General features: G+C 36.8%; 2 non-coding genes across 2 annotated transcripts; both read left to right on the top strand.

Annotated features, from left to right (window-relative positions):
• The first annotated feature begins 13335 nt into the window (after positions 1–13335).
• On the top strand, positions 13336–13454 carry LOC140156105 (5S ribosomal RNA). The gene has a single exon (XR_011859472.1). It is a non-coding gene; the product is annotated as a 5S ribosomal RNA (ribosomal RNA).
• Positions 13455–15518: 2064 nt separating this feature from the next.
• On the top strand, positions 15519–15637 carry LOC140156103 (5S ribosomal RNA). The gene has a single exon (XR_011859470.1). It is a non-coding gene; the product is annotated as a 5S ribosomal RNA (ribosomal RNA).
• Positions 15638–22702: the final 7065 nt, after the last annotated feature.

The following is a 22702-nucleotide window of genomic DNA, read 5'->3' as shown; positions in this document are numbered from 1 at the left end:
ACACTCCAAGTGAGTTCAAATATAAAAGGGCCCCGCAGGGCAAGAAATTTAATGTGACCGCTGTCCCCACCATCAGCAACAAACATCAAGGCCGCAGGGCCGGCAGGCCTGAGGCCGGTGACTCCATACGACAACTAAACACTCCAAGTGAGTTCCAATATAAAAGGGCCCTGCAGGGCAACAAAGCTAGTGTGACCGCTGTCCCCACCATCAGCAACAAACATCAAGGCCGCAGGGCCGGCAGGCCTGAGGCCGGTGACTCCATACGACAACTAAACACTCCAAGTGAGTTCCAATATAAAAGGGCCCCGCAGGGCAACAAAGCTAGTGTGACCGCTGTCCCCACCATCAACAAGAAATATCAAGGCCGCTGGGCCGACACGCATGAGGCCGGACACTCCCATACGACAACGAAACACTCTAAGTGAGTTCCAATATAAAAGGGCCCTGCAGGCCAACAAAGCTAGTATGACCACTGTCCCCACCATTAACAAAAAAAAATCATCAAGACCGCAGAGCCGGCAGGCCCGAAGCCGGAGACCCCCATACCACAACTAAACACTCTAAATGAGTTCCAATATAAAAGAACCCCGCCAGGCAAGAATCTTAGTGTGACCGTTGTCCCCACCATCAGCCAAAAAAATCAAGGCCGCAGGGCCAGCAGGCCCGAGGCCGGTGACTCCCATACGACAACTAAACACTCCAAATGAGTTCCAATATAAAAGGGCCCCGCAGGCCAAGAAACTTAATGTGACCGCTGTCTCCACCATCAGCAAAAGCATCAAGGCCGCAGGGCCGGCAGGCCCGGGAGGCCGGAGACTTCCATACGACAACTAAACACTCCAAGTGAGTTCAAATATAAAAGGGCCCCGCAGGGCAAGAAACTTAGTGTGACCGCTGTCCCCACCATCAGCAAAAACCATCAAGGCCGCATATGACGTGCTATTAATTGCTATTAGCGCTAATAGCACGCTTTCCCTAGACTTAGGATCTTTTTAGATTTAGCACAATTGCATATGACGTGCTATTATTTGCTATTAGCTCTAATAGCACGCTTTCCGTAGACTTAAAAATTTTTAGATTTCGCACAATTGCATATGACGTGCTAATAATTGCTATTAGCACTAATAGCGGTATTAGCGCTAATAGCACGCTTTCCCTAGACTTAGCACAATTGCATATGACGTGCTATTATTTGCTATTAGCGCTAATAGCGCTATTAGCACACTGTCCCTTGACTAAGAATCTTTTTACATTTAGCACAATTGCATATGACGTGCTATTAATTGCTATTAGCGCTATTAGCGCTAATAGCACGCTTTTCCTAGACTTAGAGTCTTTTTAGATTAGCACAATTGCATATGACGTGCTATTATTTGCTATTAGCGCTAATAGCACGCTTTCCCTAGACTTACAAACTTTTTAGATTTAGCACAATTGCATATTACGTGCTATTAATTGCTATTAGCGCTAATAGCGCTATTAGCGCTAATAGCACGCTTTCCCTAGACTTAGAATCTTTTTAGATTTAGCACAATTGCCGCTAATGCATATGACGTGCTATTATTTGCTATATTAGCGCTATTAGCGCTATTAGCGCTAATAGCACGCTTTCCCTAGACTTAGAATCTTTTTACATTTAGCACAATTGCATATGACGTGCTATTAGCGCTAATAGCGCTATTAGCGCTAATAGCACGCTTTCCCTAGACTTAGAATCTTTTTAGATTTAGCAGAATTGCATATGACGTGCTATTATTTGCTATTGGCGCTAATAGCGCTATTAGCGCTAATAGCACGCTTTCCCTAGACTTAGAATAGTTTTACATTTAGCACAATTGCACATGACGTGCTATTATTTGCTATTAGCGCTAATAGCGCTATTAGCGCTAATAGCAAACTTTCCCTAGACTTAGAATCTTTTTAGATTTAGCAGAATTGCATATGACGTGCTATTATTTGCTATTAGCGCTAATAGCGCTATTAGCGCTAATAGCACGCTTTCCCTAGACTTAGAATCTTTTACATTTAGCACAATTGCACATGACGTGCTATTATTTGCTATTAGCGCTAATAGCGCTATTAGCGCTAATAGCACACTTTCCCTAGACTTACAAACTTTTTAGATTTAGCACAATTGCATATGACGTGCTATTATTTGCTATTAGCGCTAATAGCGCTATTAGCGCTAATAGCACGCTTTCCCTAGACTTACAAACTTTTTAGATTTAGCACAATTGCATAGTACGTGCTATTAATTGCTATTAGCGCTAATAGCGCTATTAGCGCTAATAGCACGCTTTCCCTAGACTTAGAATCTTTTTAGATTTAGCAGAATTGCATATGACGTGCTATTATTTGCTATTAGCGCTAATAGCGCTATTAGCGCTAATAGCACGCTTTCCCTAGACTTAGAATCGTTTTACATTTAGCACAATTGCATATGACGTGCTATTAATTGCTATTAGCGCTAATAGCGCTATTAGCGCTAATAGCACGCTTTCCCTAGACTTAGAATCTTTTTACATTTAGCACAATTGCACATGACGTGCTATTATTTGCTATTAGCGCTAATAGCGCTATTAGCGCTATTAGCACGCTTTCTCTAGACTTACAAACTTTTTAGATTTAGCACAATTGCATATTACGTGCTATTAATTGCTATTAGCGCTAATAGCGCTATTAGCGCTAATAGCACGCTTTCCCTAGACTTAGAATCTTTTTAGATTTAGCACAATTGCATATGACGTGCTATTATTTGCTATTAGCGCTAATAGCGCTATTAGCGCTAATAGCACGCTTTCCCTAGACTTACAAGTTTTTAGATTTAGCACAATTGCATATGACGTGCTATTATTTGCTATTAGCGCTAATAGCGCTATTAGCGCTAATAGCACGCTTTCCCTAGACTTAGAATCTTTTTAGATTGAGCACAATTGCATATGACGTGCTATTATTTGCTATTAGCGCTAATAGCGCTATTAGCGCTAATAGCACGCTTTCCCTAGACTTAGAATCTTTTTAGATTTAGCACAATTGCATATGACGTGCTATTATTTGCTATTAGCGCTAATAGCGCTATTAGCGCTAATAGCACGCTTTCCCTAGACTTAGAATCTTTTTAGATTTAGGACAATTGCATATGACGTGCTATTATTTGCAATTAGCGCTAATAGCGCTATTAGCGCTAATAGCACGCTTTCCCTAGACTTAGAATCTTTTTAGATTTAGCACAATTGCATATGACGTGCTATTATTTGCTATTAGCGCTAATAGCGCTATTAGCGCTAATAGCACGCTTTCCCTAGACTTAGAATCTTTTTAGATTTAGCACAATTGCATATGACGTACTATTATTTGCTATTAGCGCTAATAGCGCTATTAGCGCTAATAGCACGCTAATAGCACGCTTTCCCTAGACTTACAAACTTTTTAGATTTAGCACAATTGCATATGACGTGCTATTATTTGCTATTAGCGCTAATAGCGCTATTAGCGCTAATAGCACGCTTTCCCTAGACTTAGAATCTTTTTAGATTTAGCACAATTGCATATGACGTGCTATTATTTGCTATTAGCGCTAATAGCGCTATTAGCGCTAATAGCACGCTTTCCCTAGACTTAGAATCTTTTTAGATTTAGCACAATTGCATATGACGTGCTATTATTTGCTATTAGCGCTAATAGCGCTATTAGCGCTAATAGCACGCTTTCCCTAGACTTACAAACTTTTTAGATTTAGCACAATTGCATATGACGTGCTATTACTTGCTATTAGCGTTATTGACATATTTGCAAATGAGGCTCTAATAACTGCTAAAACGCTAAAAGTGGTATGGTAATAGCAGTTTTAACGGATTTTTCATTAGCGTTGCTATTAGCACTATAATGCATAGAGATAGCATACTAATTAAATGCTAATAGCATTGTTAGCATAATAGCGCTAATTCTGCTATAAGCCATCATCGCACCTTCCTCATAAAGTCTGATCATAGTCAATTGCTTTTATTCTAAGAATACGGTGGTATATCGTGGATTCATGGCGTTATGTTTTACAAATCGACACAATATTTTCACAACAATATGGATTACCGATATGATCATTTCAGAAATTCAACTTATTTAGCACAATATTGTCAATTTAAATATCATGATTAATTTGACACTTGTCAATAAACAAAACCATACGAACACCAGTGGTCTCCGATAGCTCAATTGGTTAGCGCGCTGGTCATCTCCAATAGACAGCGCGGGTTCGACTCCATCCAATTTTTTTTTGTTATAATTATTTCGTGACAATTTTCTTTCAAATTACTTTGCAGACGAACAAACTCCTTTTTTCAAATAAAATGCAAAATGTCACTATTATGGGCATTTATTGTGGCTTCTTAGTATTATATACTGCGTTTGTTGTGTTATATAGGTAATGTTGTATCATGAAGATCATTCACCTTTTGTTGTAACTTATCTCTAAATCATGAACTATTATATTTACTAGTATTCATCCTTAAAATCGGCATGACCTATGCTGAATCCATGAATCACGAATACCAAAAATAATGTATATATGCTTTGACCTGCTAATTTGCATCAAACAAAATGACCACAAAAATAATTAGAGTTTTACATACTAATTTAATGATTTTGGTGGTTATTTTGTTTTTATGCAAATTAGAATGTCAAAACATTACAATTATTTATGGTATCCATGATTGTTGGATTCAGCATACTCAAATTGACTTTAAAAACATAGATACCGTTTTTAACTAAAAAATGCACCTAAGACTTCTATTTCTCAGCAGGAAGTCGACTAGTCTAATAGGATATGAAGGTGAATAGTCAATGATGTTTGCTATCTTCTGAAGATGAAATTCTGATTTAGGAATTATGTGTAATGTTATAATAATTACTCTTTTTATGTGCTATGTTATTTTTCAAACGTAAGTTTCTTTGAAAGCGCTTTAATAGATTTCAGTCATAAAACGTAATTTAAGCCCAATCCTGCCGACTATAATTATATTTACACGATATACTTGTTGCAAATACCACATACGTTTTTGATGCAAACGATGACAATTATTAAAGTTTGTTATTTAGTCTAAAAATTAGCTTTTTTAAATTTAAGTATTATTTTTTGTCCAAAGTCACTCTTTTAAAAGACTTCAATCAATTCCTGTCAACAAATATTATGTATTTCTGGCGACTAAATCACTACTCTTTCAAAATAAAACGTCATTTTATTCAAAATACGTAGTTCACGTAGGCTAATAATGTACAGCACGCCCTGTAAAATACATGATATTGCATATAAAAAGTGACCGTATTGTTATATCACGTGAGGAAAATCCAATAGTTTTTATATAAGTGAAAAAATAAACAGTTTCTCCATTTTCATGTAAAATTTGATGAAAATCCAAGCTATGGTTGAGGAGATATGGGCCAAAACACACATTTTAAAATTGGATTTTGTGTAGCTTAGAGACATGTATTTGAAAAGTTGAAAAAAAATCATCTAATTTCAGTTTTTTGCTTATAACTCAAAAAGTAATTATGATATTGACACCAAATTTGGAGCAGTAAGAGATCCTATAATTATGCTTGACCCCAAAAAATATAAATGGCTACATTTTAAATTTAGGGACTGGTCACTTAAAAAGTCTTAAAGCCATATTTTTGGCCATGTTGAAGTTCACTATTCGTCACTTTAACTGTCAAAAGTTAGGTTTTAAAATGACAAATTATTGTTTCCACCAATTAAAATCTTATATTAAAGTTATAGAAGAAAATAAAAGTTATCACAACATCTCGTGATCAAAAAACAAATAAAGGAATCGAACCCATGCACACTTGTTTTTCCAATTTAATGCTGTCTACCTCAATTGAAGTAACGGAGCAAATCAACTTGTTAGCATTAATTTAGACTACATACAATAATGGATGAACAAGTACAGTGTGTTAGCTCAGTTGATGCTCTGCTTTTATTTGTGATCTTATTTATGAAAAAAAATCCTACACATTTTCATTTCAACAGAAATTCAGTGATATGAGAAATTATTTATTTTAAAAAGAAAGCAAAAAAAAAATAAAAATTAAATAGTTAGGAATTGAACTCGGACTTTTTGAGTACAAGACAGACAACTTATCAACTGAGCTAACATGTTCAAGTGACTCGTAAACTGAATCAAGAGATAGTAGTGATTCTCTTTTATTATAGTACATACCGTGACATGAACTCAAGCATGTCCGCATTCAGTCTCGTTCCTAAAGTAAGACTAATCATGAAATTTAAATATATTGTATGGACTTTGTATTAAGGATGCGACGGTAAACCAACGAAACACCATCATGACCATACACACATGAATGCATCCCATCGATAAACCATTGCTATAAAGTCTGATCATAGTCAATTGCTTTTATTCTAAGAATACGGTGGTATATCGTGGATTCATGGCGTTATGTTTTACAAATCGACACAATATTTTCACAACAATATGGATTACCGATATGATCATTTCAGAAATTCAACTTATTTAGCACAATATTGTCAATTTAAATATCATGATTAATTTGACACTTGTCAATAAACAAAACCATACGAACACCAGTGGTCTCCGATAGCTCAATTGGTTAGCGCGCTGGTCATCTCCAATAGACAGCGCGGGTTCGACTCCATCCAATTTTTTTTTTGTTATAATTATTTCGTGACAATTTTCTTTCAAATTACTTTGCAGACGAACAAACTCCTTTTTTCAAATAAAATGCAAAATGTCACTATTATGGGCATTTATTGTGGCTTCTTAGTATTATATACTGCGTTTGTTGTGTTATATAGGTAATGTTGTATCATGAAGATCATTCACCTTTTGTTGTAACTTATCTCTAAATCATGAACTATTATATTTACTAGTATTCATCCTTAAAATCGGCATGACCTATGCTGAATCCATGAATCACGGATACCAAAAATAATGTATAGGCTATGCTTTGACCTGCTAATTTGCATCAAACAAAATGACCACAAAAATAATTAGAGTTTTACATACTAATTTAATGATTTTGGTGGTTATTTTGTTTTATGCAAATTAGAATGTCAAAACATTACAATTATTTATGGTATAAATGATTGTTGGATTCAGCATACTCAAATTGACTTTAAAAACATAGATACCGTTTTTAACTAAAAAATGCACCTAAGACTTCTATTTCTCAGCAGGAAGTCGACTAGTCTAATAGGATATGAAGGTGAATAGTCAATGATGTTTGCTATCTTCTGAAGATGAAATTCTGATTTAGGAATTATGTGTAATGTTATAATAATTACTCTTTTTATGTGCTATGTTATTTTTCAAACGTAAGTTTCTTTGAAAGCGCTTTAATAGATTTCAGTCATAAAACGTAATTTAAGCCCACTCCTGCCGACTATAATTATATTTACACGATATACTTGTTGCAAATACCACATACGTTTTTGATGCAAACGATGACAATTATTAAAGTTTGTTATTTAGTCTAAAAATTAGCTTTTTTAATTTAAGTATTATTTTTTGTCCAAAGTCACTCTTTTAAAAGACTTCAATCAATTCCTGTCAACAAATATTATGTATTTCTGGCGACTAAATCACTACTCTTTCAAAATAAAACGTCATTTTATTCAAAATACGTAGTTCACGTAGGCTAATAATGTACAGCACGCCCTGTAAAATACATGATATTGCATATAAAAAGTGACCGTATTGTTATATCACGTGAGGAAAATCCAATAGTTTTTATATAAGTGAAAAAATAAACAGTTTCTCCATTTTCATGTAAAATTTGATGAAAATCCAAGCTATGGTTGAGGAGATATGGGCCAAAACACACATTTTAAAATTGGATTTTTGTAGCTTAGAGACAATGCTGGCCATAAGTGTTGGGACGGTTTGATAGGGTAATGTAAATAAGCCCCCACTCCCCCGATCAATGTTGAATCCTACTTTTTTGGTCACACGCGCCTTGTGGCACCCAACATTGATTGGTGTGGAAGGGGGAGGATTGGGGTGTTAGGAAAGGCTTTAGGCTTGTCACCAAAGAAACCTCCATTTTATCACGTTAACAATAACGGAAATAAGGCCATAATATAGTGTACGTTTTCCGTAAGTGTCCCAACACATTTTGGCCATGGTTGTAAGTATATCTCCGTGGATTGGCTTTCTCTATCTCATATTCCCTCTTTTTTGCATTCTTTCCGTGCACCTTTATTCCGTTTTTAACCAGTTGGTTCGATAACCATTTAGTTTAATACCGGTACCTAATAAGTCTAAAACCATTATTAGATTGGTCTAATAAACCCATTTGGTCTACAAACCTATGATTTTGTCCGACAAGCATTTAGTCTGCTAACAGTTTGGTCTAGGCCTAGGCCTACTAACTGGTTGGCTATATGCAATTATTTTGCTAATGCAGTAGATTTATCGTGTTTTTATTTTCCTAATGTATTATAAACTGACGTCCTAATAGTATGACTATGCCTACGTCATTGTATATCTGCTGGCACATGGAAGTTATAGCCTACACATGTGATATCGCGTGTGTTTGATACTTATTAGGCCTATACCATTATCCATGATTATACTATAGGCCTAAATGTTGATCTGTTGATAAAAATAATTGTTTGCAATATCATCCGATATCAGTTTAATAGGTCCTTATGGTGATTTAATGTTATTTTGTTTTCGGGAAGAAATGTATGCAATAGTTATTAAACGTGAACGCATGGGCGTCGCTAGATCAATATGATTGGGGGGGGGGGGGGATTGAAATGTTATCGCTCCATGAAATTGAGTTACTGACAATCGATGGCGGATTATCATTAAATCTTGCTCAAAAATATTATTTTATTTCTAAGCGAAAGTTGACGGAACTTAGTTTAACCCATAGCTTTAATATATAGATGTATTTGTACACAGACAGATTTGTAGTAGGATTGAAGTAAAAAACGTTTAGATTGTTATGATTGACAAATCCAGATTCTACTCTACTTTTAGACTTTCACCATCTTGGCACTTCCTGCTTCACGAGGGAAAAGGTGGTCAATCGGGATACAGGATACCTACTACACGCTACCCTGTATATAGGTATAGGCCTAGGCCTACGATCCACTTAAAAACTTTTTAAGTGAATCGAGGCCTATAGGGCCTACCAATACCTATACCTTTTAATAAAAGAATCAAACATCATGGAAGGTTTTGTGCTCACATAGGCCTAGCCTAATTAGAGAGGCCCTACCCTCCCAGAACAACAACAAAACTACGCCCTTGTCTTTTTTTCCCAGACATATAAATTATGTAGGCCTATACGCTAAAACAGCCCTAAGTTTATTTTTATTTGCACCAATTTTGAGATCATTTTTGTAAGAAATCAAAAATCAGCTCTGCCTCTTTTTTTGTTTTTAAAGACCCGGACTAGAGCCGAGGACGAGAGACATGTTTTTTTTTTCTTTTCTTTTTTCAAATAATAGACCTAGGGCTATAGCCGGCAGCGTAGGTGCATAATAATTTATAATTATTTACACTAATACTAAGGGTCTTTTTATCTTTTCAGTTTCCGTAACTCTATTGTTCAGATACGAAAACGCAAGGGATTCAGTAAGTTTACTGTAATCTGACTTCATTGTTAACTCTGAAGTACCAATCAGCTTATTTCAATAGAGGTAATTGCCTGTGTCAATAAAGCCCATTCGCTACTTGCACGGTTCCGCCATTATGCACTATGTGCGGGAGAGCCTCGAACTGGCAGCATACATGAATGGGAATTGAACTAGTCATAACGTTCTGTGTAAGGTTACATAATTCTTCCTTTCATGTATGCTGCCAGTTCGAGGCTCTCCCGCACATAGTGCATAATGGCGGAACCGTGCAAGTAGCGAATAAAGGCTGGAGATAAAATAGTATTGAACACCGGTGTCCGACCGCTGTTTTAATGGTCTAGCGCCCTCTCGTGTTTGACAGTGATAAATTGATTCACATTATTATGACAAAATGCCAATCCGAATGAAAAGGTCCACTTTTTTCTGTAAAAACGTTGGAAATAAGCCCGTCAATCACAAAAGGTCCGCTTATGAGCCTGTCGCGCCCCATTGCACTTGTGCAGGGCCACAGTGTCGCCCTTCCCTCGTATCAATGTCTATCTCCCTATTTTGCTTCCTCCCCCCCACCATGATCAGTCTCCCCACTCCTTCCCTGTCCCCCGGTCCCTACTCTCTCCTCTCGAGTTCTTCTCTTTCTAGTCTTTCCGTCTCTCCCTCTCATCTCTTTCTTCCTCACCCCCTCCCACTCTCGCTTGTTCAGTCTCAACTTAAGTATCTCCCTCCCTCCCTCCCTCCCCCTCGCGAAATTTATCAGTATGATCCATGACTGAAAATAAGCTCTGCAAAAATAAACATTTAAAATAAACCCGAGTCTTGCATATAGGCCCAACCAATTATCAGATTAGCTTGCCATGAATGGAATACATTATCTTTGCTCCAATGCAAATTCTTTTGTATTGCATTTCAATATAAAACATGATTACCAAATCACCACTTGTACGCGCCTCATTGGGAGATATTTGACTATTTTAGACGCTCGTTTCATCGCCAATATGAAAGACTCATTGCTTATAACTTGGCAACATGGTTAGTTTATATTTCAATGCAAGACTTTTTTTACGACCCACTTACGTCTAGGCGTAAGTACATATACACCAAACACAAGTCAATTGAAGCCGTACAATTTACCGCGAATTTAGGACCGTAAAATTTAGACTCTTCTTTTGTCTAGATTGGCACCCAACCGCACATCTCAAGGTTTTATGTAAAAAATCAATATAACTTACCAAAACGAAAACTGAAATTCACGAGCTTCAAATTTTCAGTAACTAACAAAAGGCTAGAATAAAAGATTGGTCATACCTGGGAGACTACCACTTCAGAATAACAATGACTTACAAAAACTATTACGGATACGGAAACAGAAACTGAAAAGATAAAACGACGGTTAATACGAAACCTTCGAAATATCCTGTAAGCTATTAATGCTGAAGATCCCAATTTATAATCCGCATTTCATTGGCAAAACAAACGTAAACAGTCCACCGTCAATGAAAGGCAAAATATATGCAATCAATGCTACGTGCCGTGTGTCAGCGGAAGGATAATTATAATAAAATGCGAGCGCGGAACAGGGTGTATGCGCAATATACGCAATTTGACGCTCATGTATCAGCGCGTAATGCCGTCGCGATAGCCGATGCGACCACGCTTCGCAAAAGTATGTTTTATTTACCTCTTCGGAATTAAAGTTGCTCAAAGTTAGAATAAGTGCAATTTTCAAAGGCTTGTAATTTTTTTTGCCCAAAGTAGATTTTAGTCGATTTTTGTTATTCAATACTACAATATATTCTACATCCACCGGTACAAAAATCGTCGACTGAGGAATTAATTCTACCTAAATTGCTTTCACTCCCTGACTAATTTGCAAGTAGATATTCCACCTTTTCACAAAATAGAATGATAGACATATTTTCTTTTGGCAAATTAAAGATGTAATTCGGTGAAAGCCAAACCTCGGTATCATCAGAACTCAGTTTTGCAAGCAACTGAACAGAACAAATTGCAGAAGTTTCAAAACACGTGTTGACAAGCTGAAGCAGCTGTACGCGATTGTTTTGATTGTCGTTAAGCGAAATGCGTATCATTGTCACATGTGTAATGCGTACGCGTAAACTTAAATCATTGTTTCACGCGCATACCGCGCCCTAGCGTCGACGCGCTTGACGTCGCGAGCTCACATGCGTGTATTGGACAACACGAAGTCAATGCAATTCAGGCTGCAAAATGAACAAAACAAAATATCGCATGTTGACCTTAATTTGTGTTATCCGTGCTTCTGCAAAATAAAAAATAACGTGTTGTGTTTGTTTCTTTGTTTGTTTGTGTGTCAACATGGGTAGGCCTATGTTAAAGGGAGTATTGGTGTTACGAGTTGCATTTTTTTATACTTTTTAAAACTTTGCATTGTTTAGCGATTTGCCTACCTAAATTAAAATTTTGTGCGTGAGTGATTGCTTTTGTGTATCCTGAATGTCCATCCTTGATCCTCATTTCTTTACACTACACTAGTCAATGTTAGCATCTGCAATTCTATACTATAGCGCAGTCACATCCTTGATCTTCAAAACTTCATTTGAGCAAGTCACATCCTTGATCTTCAAAACTTTATTTGAGCCAAGTCACAGCCTTGATCCTAGCTCATTTCTTTATAATACACTGTTCAATGTTAGCATCCGCAATTCTATACAATAGCACAGTCACATCCTTGATCTTCAAAACTTGATTTGAGCCAAGTCACATCCTTGATCCTTATTTCTTAGTCAATGTTATCATCTGCGATTCTATAGGCCCAGTAGGCCTAGATACATCCTTCATCCTCATATTTTTATTTGAGGCCCGTGACATCCTTGATCCTCATTTCTTTATACTACACTAGCCAATGTTTGCTATCTACTGAAGATAGATCGAACCAAGTAAATCGGTTGCATTTAAGTTTTCGCGCAAGATTTGAAAAGACGACCAGTTTACCTTGTTTGTTTGTGTGTCAACATGGGTAGGCCTATGTTAAGTCAAGTCACAAAGTCACATCCTTGATCCTCATTTCTTTATACTACACTAGTCAATGTTAGCATCTGTAATTCTATACTATAGGGCAGTTTCATCATTGATCTTCAAAACTTGATTTGAGCCAAGTCACATCATTGATCTTAGCACCTGTAATTCTACACTATACCGCGACCACATCCTTGATCTTCAAAACTTGATTTGAGCCAAGTCACATCCTTGATCCTCATTTCTTAGTCAATGTTATCATCTGCGATTCTATAGGCCCAGTATACATCCTTGATACTCATATTTTTATTTGAGGGCCGTGACATCCTTGATCCTCATTTCTTTATACTACACTAGCCAATGTTTGCTATCTACTGAAGATAGCTCGAACCAAGTAAATCGGTTGCATTTAAGTTTTCGCGCAAGATTTGAAAAGACGACCAGTTCACCTTGTGACTGTGACACTGAATTTGTGAATTTGGTAAACTTACGCGAACCGGACGTGCAACCCGTGATTTGGTGTAGTTCCTAAAAATGAAAAGACTAGAATCTCATCAGCACAATTTGAATAAAGTTAGTTGTAAGATTCATGAAGAGCAAAAAGTGTTGCACAATTGGCTACAATTATAGAACGTTTGAAAGAAAAGTAAGCAAGCATTCTGACACAGTCAACGCTAAGCTATTATAAGTAAGCTAAAATCGGTGCTTCAAATGTCTACGGCCATACCACGTTGAATACACCGGTTCTCGTCCGAACCCCGAAGTTAAGCAACGTCGGGCCCGGTTAGTACTTGGATGGGAGACCGCTTGGGAATACCGGGTGCGGTAGACTTTTGCATTCAAATTCTTCTTTTTTTATTTTTGCTCGTGTTTATGTTTGTTTCCTCTATCGCCTGTGATGTAATTTTTCTCTCTACAAAGCGACTTTGTTCAAAATACGATATTTTTTCTCACTTTCTGGAGCGTACGTCTAGTGTACAACAATTCAAAAATAGCTACCCGAGCGGCGCCACATAGCACTAACATTGAGTCGATCGTGATCAGCTGCTGGATGGGAGACCAACAACTTTTGTGTAATTTATATCATTCGTGATATGAGGTAAAACAAATAGGCCTACGCGCTGTACTGTTGCCTAGCTATCGTAAAAAATGCCAAAAAATACAGCTGTGAATCGTGAAATTCAATCAAAGTAACATATTCGCAGCTGAAACTTTATAATAATTTGCAATTATAGTCAATAAAACCAAATCATCATACTGATACTTACTGCTTTTATGGAGCAGGTCTACGGCGCGGTAGGAAGACCGACAGCAGCACGGGCAAGAGAGGTGATTCGCATCTCGGACATTTGCAAGTAGATATTCCACCTTTTCACAAAATAGAATGATAGACACATTTTCTTTTGGCAAATTAAAGATGTAATTCGGTGAAAGCCAAACCTCGGTATCATCAGAACTCAGTTTTGCAAGCAACTGAACAGAACAAATTGCAGAAGTTTCAAAACACGTGTTGACAAGCTGAAGCAGCTGTACGCGATTGTTTTGATTGTCGTTAAGCGAAATGCGTATCATTGTCACATGTGTAATGCGTACGCGTAAACTTAAATCATTGTTTCACGCGCATACCGCGCCCTAGCGTCGACGCGCTTGACGTCGCGAACTCACATGCGTGTATTGGACAACACGAAGTCAATGCAATTCAAGCTGCAAAATGAACAAAACAAAATATCGCATGTTGACCTTAATTTGTGTTATCCGTGCTTCTGCAAAATAAAAAATAACGTGTTGTGTTTGTTTCTTTGTTTGTTTGTTTGTCAACATGGGTAGGCCTATGTTAAAGGGAGTATTGGTGTTACGAGTTGCATTTTTTTATACTTTTTAAAACTTTGCATTGTTTAGCGATTTGCCTACCTAAATTAAAATTTTGTGCGTGATTGCTTTTGTGTATCCTGAATGTCCATCCTTGATCCTCATTTCTTTACACTACACTAGTCAATGTTAGCATCTGCAATTCTATACTATAGCGCAGTCACATCCTTGATCTTCAAAACTTCATTTGAGCAAGTCACATCCTTGATATTCAAAACTTTATTTGAGCCAAGTCACAGCCTTGATCCTCATTTCTTTATAATACACTGTTCAATGTTAGCATCCGCAATTCTATACAATAGCACAGTCACATCCTTGATCTTCAAAACTTGATTTGAGCCAAGTTACAAAGTCACATCCTTGATCCTCATTTCTTTATACTACACTAGTCAATGTTAGCATCTGCAATTCTATACTATAGGGCAGTTTCATCATTGATCTTCAAAACTTGATTTGAGCCAAGTCACATCCTTGTTCTTAGCACCTGTAATTCTACACTATACCGCGACCACATCCTTGATCTTCAAAACTTGATTTGAGCCAAGTCACATCCTTGATCCTCATTTCTTAGTCAATGTTATCATCTGCGATTCTATAGGCCCAGTATACATCCTTGATCCTCATATTTTTATTTGAGGGCCGTGACATCCTTGATCCTCATTTCTTTATACTACACTAGCCAATGTTTGCTATCTACTGAAGATAGCTCGAACCAAGTAAATCGGTTGCATTTAAGTTTTCGCGCAAGATTTGAAAAGACGACCAGTTTACATTGTGACTGTGACACTGAATTTGGTAAACTTACGCGAACCGGACGTGCAACCCGTGATTTGGTGTAGTTCCTAAAAATGAAAAGACTAGAATCTCATCAGCACAATTTGAATAAAGTTAGTTGTAAGATTCATGAAGAGCAAAAAGTGTTGCACAATTGGCTACAATTATAGAACGTTTGAAAGAAAAGTAAGCAAGCATTCTGACACAGTCAACGCTAAGCTATTATAAGTAAGCTAAAATCGGTGCTTCAAATGTCTACGGCCATACCACGTTGAATACGCCGGTTCTCGTCCGAACCCCGAAGTTAAGCAACGTCGGGCCCGGTTAGTACTTGGATGGGAGACCGCTTGGGAATACCGGGTGCTGTAGACTTTTGCATTCAAATTCTTCTTTTTTATTTTTGCTCGTGTTTATGTTTGTTTCCTCTATCGCCTGTGATGTAATTTTCTCTCTACAAAGCGACTTTGTTCAAAATATGATATTTTTCTCACTTTCTGGAGCGTACGTCTAGTGTACAACAATTCAAAAATAGCTACCCGAGCGCCGCCACATAGTACTAACATTGACTCGATCGTGATCAGCTGCTGGATGGGAGACCAACAACTTTTGTGTAATTTATATCATTCATGATATGAGGTAAAACAAATAGGCCTACGCGCTGTACTGTTGCCTAGCTATCGTAAAAAATGCCAAAAAATACAGCTGTGAATCGTGAAATTCAATCAAAGTAACATATTCGCAGCTGAAACTTTATAATAATTTGCAATTATAGTCAATAAAACCAAATCATCATACTGATACTTACTGCTTTTATGGAGCAGGTCTACGGCGCGGTAGGAAGACCGACAGCAGCACGGGCAAGAGAGGTGATTCGCATCTCGGACATTTGCAAGTAGATATTCCACCTTTTCACAAAATAGAATGATAGACACATTTTCTTTTGGCAAATTAAAGATGTAATTCGGTGAAAGCCAAACCTCGGTATCATCAGAACTCAGTTTTGCAAGCAACTGAACAGAACAAATTGCAGAAGTTTCAAAACACGTGTTGACAAGCTGAAGCAGCTGTACGCGATTGTTTTGATTGTCGTTAAGCGAAATGCGTATCATTGTCACATGTGTAATGCGTACGCGTAAACTTAAATCATTGTTTCACGCGCATACCGCGCCCTAGCGTCGACGCGCTTGACGTCGCGAGCTCACATGCGTGTATTGGACAACACGAAGTCAATGCAATTCAGGCTGCAAAATGAACAAAACAAAATATCGCATGTTGACCTTAATTTGTGTTATCCGTGCTTCTGCAAAATAAAAAATAACGTGTTGTGTTTGTTTCTTTGTTTGTTTGTGTGTCAACATGGGTAGGCCTATGTTAAAGGGAGTATTGGTGTTACGAGTTGCATTTTTTTATACTTTTAAAATTTTGCATTGTTTAGCGATTTGCCTACCTAAATTAAAATTTTGTGCGTGAGTGATTGCTTTTGTGTATCCTGAATGTCCATCCTTGATCCTCATTTCTTTACACTACACTAGTCAATGTTATTATCATACCACTAAGGTAAGCATCAAAGAACACCGCTAACCTGATATATTTTCGTATCTAGTCAGTGAGTGCGTATTTTACGCTTTATATCTAGTCAGTGAGAGCGTATTTCGCAAGGCCGATACGCGTGTACGGCGAGGTACGCGTATAAAGGCGAATCGCGTAAACCGGGCGCGTAAAATGCACGCAACCTGTAATACGCGGAACAGTCATCTATTTTTTTTAATATTTTTCCTATTTAGCAGGAATTAAAATGTTTAAAAACGTAATTATTTCAATATTTAGAATGACTTAGTGGTATGATAAATTCGTTATTAGGTTCAGCGTCGGTATGGTACGGGAAATTATCGTGCGCTCAGTGTCATACTGGGTTCAGCCTTCGGCTTCACCCAGTATGACACTTCGCGCACGATAATTTCCCGTACCATACCTCCGCTTCACCTAATAACTAATAGTATCTGCAATTCTATACTATAGCGCAGTCACATCCTTGATCTTCAAAACTTCATTTGAGCAAGTCACATCCTTGATCTTCAAAACTTTATTTGAGCCAAGTCACAGCCTTGATCCTAGCTCATTTCTTTATAATACACTGTTCAATGTTAGCATCCGCAATTCTATACAATAGCACAGTCACATCCTTGATCTTCAAAACTTGATTTGAGCCAAGTCACATCCTTGATCCTTATTTCTTAGTCAATGTTATCATCTGCGATTATATAGGCCCAGTAGGCCTAGATACATCCTTCATCCTCATATTTTTATTTGAGGCCCGTGACATCCTTGATCCTCGTTTCTTTATACTACACTAGCCAATGTTTGCTATCTACTGAAGATAGATCGAACCAAGTAAATCGCTTGCATTTAAGTTTTCGCGCAAGATTTGAAAAGACGACCAGTTTACCTTGTTTGTTTGTGTGTCAACATGGGTAGGCCTATGTTAAGTCAAGTCACAAAGTCACATCCTTGATCCTCATTTCTTAAGGTTTTACCGTCGTTACTAAACCTATCGACGAAATTTTTTTTAATTGACATATTTTGTACATTAATATGTGTAGATAATAAATCAGGAAAAAACACAAAGGGTGCCGGACCTCACTTTTGAGCTACAGCCGTTTTAAAAGAGGTGTACATTTCCAAAAATCTCTGTACACTTCAATGGCAAAATCAGCAATTTGCCCAAAATATACCACCTTTTGCGTTGTATAAAAAAATTGTCGAGACAAAATTTTTAAATTTTATATATGTTATGAAAAACAAAAAGCTCTGTAAAATCGCGCAAAAAAAATTGGGGGTACCGGACCTTGTTTTCGCGTAAATTGACCAAAATAGGTCAAAAATGAACTTTTTCTGCGACACCATGCGTAGTTAATTGCGTACATGGATATTTTGGTTGCGTACCAACGCGCTGGTATACACGCGCGATCTGATGCCAGATCAGCGTTCGTTTACGCATATGGCCACAAAAAAGGAATTGTCTGTTTACGCAGGAAAGTTTTCACTGTAAAAAAAAAGTTACCTAAGAAGTGTCCATAATATATATACTATAGGAACAATTATAATCGACTATAAAAGACTTAATGAAGCCTTAAAATTCTTAGCTTAATTCTAATTTGGTTTAGTTTGGTTATAAACGGAAAGACTACTATTCTGCAAAGATATTAACCAAAGAGTTATCAAGTTGCACAAAGTGAGAAATTGTCAGCTTTCACCATGTTCACCTGACTCGAATGACCAAAAAGAGGACTTATTAAACATGTTAAAGCGAAGCGTTTGACACCATGGGCGGAAGTGTTTGACTATAATAGGCCTAACATTTTAATAGGCATAGGCCTACTTAGTATGCTTAGTGCCGTTTGCCGAGAGGAACATTTTTGGTCACAAAAACTATAATACGGAATTATCTCGAGGTGGATTCATGTCATCAATTAGCAGTTCAATTAAAGCAAAGTTAAACACTGGGTTGCCTATAGCTGTAGAAAAACGTTTGGCCAATTATGATATCATTTTTGTAAATGTGGGCCTATGACACATGTTGAAACTGAATAGTTTTAATGGTGTTGTCTATCGCATACATTTTGAATTCGGTGCACATAGTAGGCTTAGGTCTTTACCCAATAACCATGATTAAATACAAAATGCTTTAAACATTTAGCCTAAATGTTGGATTATAAACTTTTAAAAGTTGCCGTGTAGTGTGTTTCATTACGAAACGTTCTACAAACGTCTAACCTTTAATATGCCTATAATATAGTGGTTACCCAACATTTAGGCCAAAATATTATTAAAACGAATTAACCAATTTAACCAACACTCGTTTAGGCCTAATGTTTTTTTTAACCTGATTCTGTGTTTGTTGGGTATGCCTATAACTGTGATTGGACCCTACTGTCTTAGGCCGACCTTGGGGATGGGAGGAGAGGTTCGTTATCAGTGGAAGCCCGCTGGCAAGATTTGGTTTGTACATGTTGTATTTAATAAAACAGCAAACATTGTTTTCTTTATTTTGTGGCCCTAGTTATCGCCGGTGCGCAAAACTAGCATTGACACGCACAATACGCATCGTTCTCTGCGATGTCTGCAACGCAACGCCGAGCACGACGCAGTGTACGCACGCGTTGAAAACAGGCGCAATAGTCAAGTCGAATCGGGTGACGACGGTAAAACCTTAAGCGAAATGCGTATCATTGTCACATGTGTAATGCGTACGCGTAAACTTAAATCATTGTTTCACGCGCAGTTAAGTTAAGTTTGCATTCTCCATAGACTTGTACATAAAGTCATTATACATGTGAAATCAAAAATGTGTACAGCTCTATGGAGTAGGCTAACCTAAGTGATATGTTGAAGCCATCGAGACCCCAAGCCAATATCTCTCAGAAATGTTGTCCAAGGACATATCTTCAACATACCTGAAGTTGATGGTGGATCAAATTGTCTGACATTGGTTTTCAGGGGGGTCAAAATGTACAAAAAATGTACAATTGGGGTTTTGCATGGGTAATATCTCAGCTAAAAGTACTCTAATGGGCTCAATATTGGATAAGAGTAATGTCCTACCAAAGGGCTCTGACTGGCAAAAAAATGGACATTAAAATTATTTTTACTTTTGGAGTTCTGACCCCCCAAAGTTGGTCCTGGATGGACGAAGTTGCATTTTGAGGGCCCTATATCTTTTAAAGTAAAGGAGTTACAAGTTTTCTGATGCCAGATTTGAATTCTACACAAATAAGTATCCCAGGATACATACTTTTCAAAGTTGTAAAGGGTTCCTTTATACATTTATGGACCTCCAAACGTCGTCTTTCGCGTTACGACACATTTTTATGCTGACCCCTAAATTTCAAATTGATGCCACGGGAAAACGAAATGGAGTATGAAGCTCAAATTTTCGGGATTTTACTTTCTCATCAATATCTACCACCACACAAAAAAAGAAAAAAATTGAAGAGGTGCTGCGGTGCACATCCCTGGAGTTGACATGGAATGGGTCATTTGAGGTTTCCATCGAAATCATTCAGGGTGTACTCATAATCATGTAACTAGTTTTAATAGCATTTACAGAAAGATTGTTTGCTTATTTCTTTGTATTTAGCAAGTCATCACTTGCGTATTATAATAATTGTTCTTATTAAATATTACCAGTAAACAATATGGCCGAAGTATTCGTTATGTCATTTATATACAAGATAAAGAGGGCCTATATCGATCCTTGTGGGAGTCCACAAATTATACGATTAAAGGGGCATTTCGTGATCCACAGCCTCATCCCCCCACTTTTCTCTAAAAAAGTTGAGATTTTTATATCACTGTAAACCTCTGGCTACATCATGTTTATGTACAAAATATTTCTTGCAGATTAATTCGTTTAGCAAAGATATTGTGAAATTCGAATTTCGTTCTGGTGCACCAGAACGAAATTACAACGCATTATCTATGGAGCAGTGTAATACACATAATCATGCATAACTCGCGAACGCAAAATCGGAAGCAACTGAAATTTTGGGAATAGGTTTTTTTCGTGGATATCTAATGAAAAATGACATAAATAGAGGATGCTAGGATCACGAAATACTCCTTTAAGTTCAGAAGTTTTGTTGTTAAAATTCACAATTGTTTTCTATTACTTAATAGCTCTAAAACCAGTTGCAAACAATTCCTCTGAATTCACAATGTTCTTATGAGACAGAATGCTATACTATGATCAATCGTGTCAAAAGCTTTTTGATAAATCACGATACACTCCAATTATACCCGCCAAACACAAAACGTTTTCGACATCATTAGTAAAAGGTTACAAAAGGTTGTCAGAAAACGTTTAAATATCGGGCTATAAAGGGTATAAAACGTTTGCATAACATTAAAATCATTTTTGATAACCTACTGCAAATATTTATATAAATAAATAAATATATAAACAAATAATGTTATTTAAGTGTTGACAAAATATTTGGCAAAAAAAGTTTGCAAAAATAGTTTACAATAATATTTGGAAAACATTTAAAAACATTGTTGCAGTGTGTTTTAAAACGTTTTCATGACCTATATATAACCCGACATTTTAATGTTATTAAAACGTTTTAACCTAAACCAAACCCAAAATATAATTAAAACGTTCTTGTGTTTGCTGGATAATTATTTCATTATTTTCTACTGCATTACTTATTTTATCGACCAGATACATAATTGCCATTTCAGTGGAATGATATTAAAATCCAAATTGTTTATCATTAAGAATTTAATTATTATTAATAAATTCAATACTTTTATTAAATATCAGTATTTCAAAGATTATGGAAAAAATGACAAAAGTGATACCGCTCGGTAATTTGAAAATATCTTGACGTCGTTTTTTTTAATTCGTATCTTTTAATTGAGTATGTTAAGGGCTGGGGTATGAACGTTTGGACAGTATTTATTTTGGGACATTAGAGCACATCAGACATATCGAATTGCATTCTGAATACGAAGAATGTCATTCTGATATCAAATATTTTGATTTTTTGAAATTCGCAATTTAATACACATTTTATGGCAAATCATTAAAAATTGATATTTTTGATATTTAACAGTACTTGAAGTAAACTTTATAAATCTGATGATTTATACTTAAAGTGTATGTAGGTGGGATAAAAAGCCGACGATCAATTGAAAATTTTGACCTTTCGTATTGAAGATATGGATTTTTTCCCAAAACACCAAACAAAAATAAGGTCTTTTTGGGAAAAAATCCATATCTTCAAAATGAAAGGTCAAAATTTTCAATTGACCGTCGGCTTTCCTCCCTGCTACATACACTTTAAGAATATATCATTCGATTTATATAATTTACTTCGAGGACTGCTATATATCAAAAATTTGAAAAATATCAAATTTTTATAATTTGTCATAAAATTTGTATTATATTGTGATTTTCAAAAAATGAAAATTATTTGATATCAGAAAGGCATGCTTCGTATTCAGAATGCAATTCGATAGTTCTGAGGTGCCCTCATGTCCCACAAAAAATACTGTCGAAACGCAATAAACGCTCATTTTAGATCCCTTAAGAAAGACAAAGATGGATGTGAGAGGTTTATGAAGTTCTTTAGCTAATTTTTTCTACAATGAAGTTTAACTACCTAATGCTGAAATCCGACTTATGGTACAAATGCGCGCGAAGCTAAATTGATGAAATATGGTGTAAAAGGGGGACAAAATCGCGCGAAGCGCGCAAAAAATGTGCACTTTGGGGGCTAAAATGGCCAAATATGAGGTAAATTTGGTCAGAAACCCACATACAGGCGTCAACATTGGGGGATGATTGTATGGCCCATCCCCCCTAGCAAAATATTGGGGGGGGGGGATTTTATCCCCCATCCCCCCGGGATCAACGGCCTATGTAAAGATTAATTT

The sequence above is a fragment of the Amphiura filiformis genome, chromosome 6 (assembly GCF_039555335.1).
Source record: "Amphiura filiformis chromosome 6, Afil_fr2py, whole genome shotgun sequence".
In the NCBI taxonomy this organism is placed as follows: Eukaryota; Metazoa; Echinodermata; class Ophiuroidea; order Amphilepidida; family Amphiuridae; genus Amphiura; species Amphiura filiformis.
Note: the sequence above shows the minus strand (reverse complement) of the source record. Positions and strands in the feature narration are given on the sequence as shown.